A 6,545-nucleotide genomic window follows, 5' to 3' on the forward strand; every position below is an offset into this window, starting at 1 on the left:
TTGGGGTGTCCTCGCGGGGGGGAGCGGATTTCTTGGCGTGGAGGAGGGAAAAGGGGGGGAGGAAGGGAGCGGGAATGCTCCGGAGCGCGATGATTTCATGGTGAAAAGGGCCCACACCGGGTGCTTTATTGAAAGAAAAGCTAAAAGGAGCAGGAGGAGAAGCGGGAGCTGGGATTATCCCACCTCGGCGAGCCCCCCGAAATGACACAAAGCCTTCCCAAGTCCCCCGGGAGGAGGTGACCGTGTCCCCCCCCCCTCCCCTTACAGCTCAGCCATTGCTCCCCGCAACCTTTCCCCCTTTCCCTGGAACAGATCGTTAATCCCACGGGATTTGCCCGTGCTGCAAATACCTGTGGAGGTCCCCGCGGCTCGGCTGGGGGGGGTGGTGGTGTTCAAAAGCAGCTGTACCCCCGCCCCAAAAATAAAAATCCCCCCCCTTGGGCTCGGGTTTGGTTTGATATATTTATTTTTTTTGCCTGAAATAAGTCAGTACAGGTGGCAGGATGTGAGGGATGGAGTGGAAAGGGCCGGATTCAGCCCGGCTGCCGCGGGGCAGGGAGGGCGAGCGTGGGGGTCCCGGTGTCCCAGGGGGGACAACACCGGCCTTTTGGGAGGAATTTCTTGTGTTTTGGAAGCTGGAGGCTGCCTGGAAGCGCTGGCTGCGGGGAAGGGATTTGGACGGGAGAGGGAAGGAACGGAGACGTGGCAGAGCGCCCAAGGCAGCTACAAAGGGAAGGGCTCTTCCCCAGGGGTCATCTGGATTCGCTTTCAGACGGGGCTGGGGTATAAATCCCGGCTCCCTGGGATCTCCAGAGACCCTCAGGATCCTTCAGGAGCGAGGGAGGCTGGGGGACCTGGCTGGCTGTGCTCAGGCTCGGCGCAACGTGGGAGCAGGAGCTCAGGGATGACTTTAATTCACTGGTTTTTGGAGATGCTTCAAGCCAACCCCCCAGCCCGGGCACCCCCATGGCACAGTGTGGCATGGCAGTGATCTCAGGGAGCTCTGGTGCTGGACAGGAAATCCAGATGGATGCTTAAGAGGAAGAAGGGATTCTGGCTTCTTGAATGGGCTCTGGGATCCACTTCCCACCTCATCCCCAGAGCAGTGCCCAGAACGGGGAGGCAGCCCAGTGACATTTAGTGATTCTGCTCTTACCCAGGTGCCAACTCTCCTGACACCCCAGTTCGTGCTCCTGGATGGGCAGAGGGTCCGGGATGGGCAGGGACAGGCAGGGATGGGCATTGTGGTCCTGCTCTGGACATTGGTCACATGAAGAAGGTGCCAAAACCGTCTCCCTGGAGTCCCCACGGCTGCAGTGACACCCCATCCTGAACTGTGATGTCCCACATTTGGGGGGTTTTGAGCTAAACGAGTGTTCTAAATTGGAGCTGGCAGATTTGGGTGGACATCAGGGTCTGCAGCTGATGGAAGGAGCCTGGCTCAGTCACCTCCACCTACTCTGTGCCTCAGTTTACCCCCTTGCCCACCACAGGGACCTGCCACGAGAGCCAGACAGTGCTGGGGGCTGTGGGATGGGCCACGAACGGGGCTGGATACACAGGGAAATGGGGGGGAAATCAGGGGACACTGCTGGGAATGGGCACCCAAAACAGGGCAGCGAGCCCCCCCTCCCCTGAGCCCTGTCACCAGGAGACCGGATCCTGCCCTGGGGAATGTGTGGCTGTTTGTGCAGAGGATTAATCCCAGGGACCCCCCTCGGCCCCGTGCCCGAGGCAAGGACAGTGTGTCCCATCCCAACGAGCCTGGAGGCAGTACCCAGCACTGCTGGTTGTCGTCGGGGACCAGAGTGAACACAGCGGGGCATTCCCGTGTTCCAGAGCACCCAGGGGAGGGAGAGGAGCCCTCCCATCCCTCTGATCCATGACAGGAACCGTGGCCAAGCTTCTCAGCTACCACCCGTGCCTCAGTTTCCCCACATCTCCTCCCATCCCAAGCCCAGCCAGGAGCAGAGCCATGAATCCCTCAGCACTGACAAGAGCCAGAGGGAACCACGTATTCCCGTGGGGAATCAGAGCTGCTTCTCCAGGGCGAACCCTGGGCACCCCCATCTCCCCGCAGGGGAGAGGCCGGGACACTCGGAGCATCCCCGGGTGGTACCTGGAGTGGAGCCGGGGGGTCCCACAGGCCCGGGGGGCGTCGGGCGGGCGGCAGCCGCTGTTCCCAGCGCCGGGATTCCCCGCAGCTGCTTCCTGCCCGTCCTATCTCACGGGCACATCTGGGGGAGCCGGGAGCGGCCGCCCCGCCGGCGCTTCCTGCGCTGCCCCCCCGGCCCCGGCCGCCGTTCTCACGGCCTCCCCCCAGGGCCAGCAGGAGCCCCCCACTTCCCCTCCCCACGCCTGACACCACAGCAGCCCCCCCCGTGTCCCATCTGCACCCCTGGGGGGTCTTACACCCCCCCTTGACCCTTTGGGGCATCCCCAGTGTTTTGAGGGGAGTGGAGCATCACACCTCCATGTCACCCCAACAGGGTGACCCCCCCCGCCCCCCAGGCCCTATGGGGGTCCATGGGCACGTGTGGGTGCCCCTGGCAGGGTGGGTGCTGAGGTGGTGTGGGGATGCCCCCCCAGTTTGGCGCTCAGCCCCCCCTTCTCCCCGCTCCTCCCCCTTCTCTCTCCACCCCTTTGATTCCTCCCTCCCCAAATTGCATCCCTCATTTCCCCTACAAAAGGAGGAGGAGGAGGATGGCCCTGGAGGGTGTGAAGGCTGCAGGTGTGAGCATCCCCCCCTCCCCCGGTCGCTGCAGGTGTGGGGACACTGGGGTGACTCAGAGGAGCCCGGGCCCCGCTGTCACCGCTGGGGTGATGAGTGAGGCACCTCCTGCCTCCCACGATATCCTCCCGGGGCCGGGGTGCGGCGGCGGGGGGGGCAGCGGGCACCCAGACCTGGCACCGCCCTCGCCACAGCCCCCCCCCACACGTGGGGAGCTCCCGCCTGGAGAGGGGAAACTGAGGCACGGGGGGAAGAGGAGCCCAGCCTGGGTTTTGTGGGGGGTTGCAGGTCCCTGGAGGGGGTTTTGCTGTTCCCTGCTGTTCCTCCCCAAATCCCTCCCTTTCTCAGCCCCCCCCAGATTCCTCCCCCCAGGTCCTGCCACGCTGCAGGATGTGGCTTTGCCAGGGTGCCTCGTTACACCCAGAGACCGTTACAACTCATCACACCCCCCACCCTGCGCTGCCCAGCCCCAAATCACACCAGCCCCAGCAACCCCTCACCCCAGAAAACCCGACACACCCCTCCAACACCCTAAACCCCCCCAGATCCTCCCCAAAACCCAGAACACGAGCCTCTGGCCCAGCCATTCATCCCCACTAGCCCCAGAAACCCACATCCCTCGGTGTCGCACGGAACAAACCCCCCCATGGAAAAACATGGAGGGGGGGGAGTAGAGATGTTTTATCTCGGCCCCCATCGGCCCCTAATAAGGCAGGTTTATTTTTAGTGGAGGTGAAAGCCGGAGCCACCAGCTCAAGAGCTTTTTCCACTCACATCTGCATTTGTACAATTTGGGTTTCCTGTCGTGGTTTCGGCGCTTTTCAAACCTGCCCGAATTGTTATTTTCTTCACTCTGGTGAAGAAGCCCCACAGATCCTTCCCTCCCCTGGTATAAATATCCCACTGACATCCCCTCCACGACTCCCTGCTCATCCAGCCCCTGCCACCCTGATTTCTTGGAATGGGATCTGAGCATCCCCCAGGCATTGGGATGCTGGTGGAGGTTCAGGCTGGACCAAGTCATTCCTGGATTTGTGTCTTTCCAGCCCTGGATTGTGCCTTTCCAGCCCCAGCGTGGGATGAGAAGCCATTTTGCAGACCCTGAGTGGGGAAACTGAGGCAGGGATGAGTGTCAGTGCTGGGGACCCCCAACCTGGTCACCCCCAGGGTTGTGTGGCCACGCTGGGGTTGAGCTGGAGATGTGTCAGGCAGAAAAGTGGGGAACAAAAGGGTTGTGCCCTCCCTCTGCTGGGAACCCAAGTACATAGGAATGGGCTGAGCCCGGCCCGACTCATCCCAGCTGTGCTGGGGGACGGGGTGGGTCGGGGGGGGGGACAGCTGGGTGTCCCCCCACTTCCTCTGACACACAGTTTCCATCCTCCCCGAGCAGGTGCCAGGTGAGGGGCAGCGGGGGGGTCAGGGAGGGCTCCCTCATCTCCTCTCCTCAAGCCACATCCCTGCAGGGCTCTGCAGGAAAGGGGGGACATTCCCAGTGCTCCTCCAAACCCACGGGAGCTGTGGCTGCGCAATCCAAGGACCCTTGGGAGCGGCCAGGCTGGGGGTTCCCATTCCCAAAGCCCAGCACTGTGACGGTCCCTGCCTCAGTTTTCCCACTCGGAGTCTGAAAAGCAGCTTCTCTTGCACTTGCTGGGGATGAAAACCACAGTCCAGGGCTGGAATGATGTGGTCCAGCCCAAACCTCCACCAGCTTCTCCATCCTTTGGCCCCTCTCCTTGTCCCATCAGCGGCTGGGGAAAGGAGTCCAGGGGGTCCCAGGGGAACGACCCACAAATCCTGACATTTAGGCACCCCCATCCCAGCCATCCCCTGTCATGAAACCCCACCACGTGTGCCCACGGCCTCTCCAGGTCCATTCCATGGGATGAGGAGGATGCTGGGGCATGAGGCTGAAGGCCAGAGTGCCTTGTCCCCTGTCCCTGTGCCCAACTCCCTCTGCAGGGCCGGGTGCCGTGGCAGCTGCAGGGCCAGGTGCAGGAAGCCAACCTGCACTCGCTTTCTCTCTGCTTTTAGTTTTTCACTCTCTGGTGACCCCGGGGAACTTCACTTTCTGCAAAAACGTCCCTCTGTTTGTCATCTCCCGTGGAGTTGGGGACAAGCCCCATACCGAGCTCAGCCCCATGGGGACGTGATGGCACCTTGTGTGCCCCCATCCCTGGAGTTGTGGGGACAGCCAGCACCCAGTGGGGACACAGGGGCGGGAGGTCACTGGCACGTGGCACCTGTGCATGCACATATGTGAGTTGTATGTGAGTTGTATGGCCCCGCGCACGTATGTAGGTGTGTGTAGGTGGTCTGTATGTCCCTGAGCGCGCCCACGCTCGTCCCCTCTGTCCCCGTGTGCCACCCACACCCGTACGGGCCGCGGGGGCCGTGTTTGGGGTGCGCGCGTACCGTATGTACGGCTCGTACCGTAAGTACCGTATAGGCGCGCACTCGCTGCGCCGCTGCTGCCCCCTGGCGGGCGGGAGGAAGCGCGGCCCCGCAGCGCCACCTGGCGGGAGAGTGGAGAACTGCAGCCCGGACAGACGGACAGGACAGACGGACACGGGGACACAGGGATACAGGGATACAGGGATACAGGGACACAGGGATACAGGGATACAGGGACAAGACACACGGACACAGGGACACAGGGATACAGGAACACAGGGATACAGGGACACAGGGATACAGGGACACAGGGATACAGGGATACAGGGACACAGGGATACAGGGATACAGGGATACAGGGATACAGGAACACAGGGATACAGGGACACAGGGATACAGGGATACAGGGACACAGGGACACGGGGACACAGGGATACAGGGATACAGGGACACACGGACAGGACAGATGGACACAGGGACACAGGGATACAGGGACACAGGGATACAGGGACACAGGGATACAGGGACACAGGGATACAGGGATACAGGGACACAGGGATACAGGGATACAGGGATACAGGGATACAGGAACACAGGGATACAGGGACACAGGGATACAGGGATACAGGGACACAGGGACACGGGGACACAGGGATACAGGGATACAGGGACACACGGACAGGACAGATGGACACAGGGACACAGGGATACAGGGATACAGGGATACAGGAACACAGGGATACAGGGACACAGGGATACAGGGATACAGGGATACAGGGATACAGGGACACGGGGACACAGGGATACAGGGACACAGGGACACAGGGACAGGACAGACGGACACGGGGACACAGGGATACAGGGATACAGGGACAGGATACACGGACACAGGGACACAGGGATATGGGGATACAGGGACACACGGACACACGAACAGGACAGACGGACACGGGGACACAGGGATACAGGGATACAGGGACACAGGGATACAGGGATACAGGGACAGGATACATGGACACAGGGATACAGGGACAGGATACACGGACACAGGGACACAGGGACAGGACAGATGGACACAGGATACAGGGATACAGGGATACAGGGACAGGACACACGGATGCAGGGATACAGGGATGCAGGGATACAGGGACACAGGGACAGACAGACAGGACAGACGGACACAGGGACACAGGGATACAGGGATACAGGGACACACGGACAGACAGTCAGGACAGATGGACACAGGGACACAGGGACGTTGGACACAGGGTCATAGACACATGGACACAGGAATGCAGACATGGACACAGGGACACGTGGACAGGACACAGGGATACAGGGACATGGACATGGACACAGGGATGCAGACATGGACACAGGGACATGGGCACACAGACACACAGACACACGGACACACGGACAC

The sequence above is a fragment of the Corapipo altera genome, unplaced genomic scaffold (assembly GCF_003945725.1).
Source record: "Corapipo altera isolate COAL_440 unplaced genomic scaffold, ASM394572v1 201, whole genome shotgun sequence".
NCBI classification, from domain to species: domain Eukaryota; kingdom Metazoa; phylum Chordata; class Aves; order Passeriformes; family Pipridae; genus Corapipo; species Corapipo altera.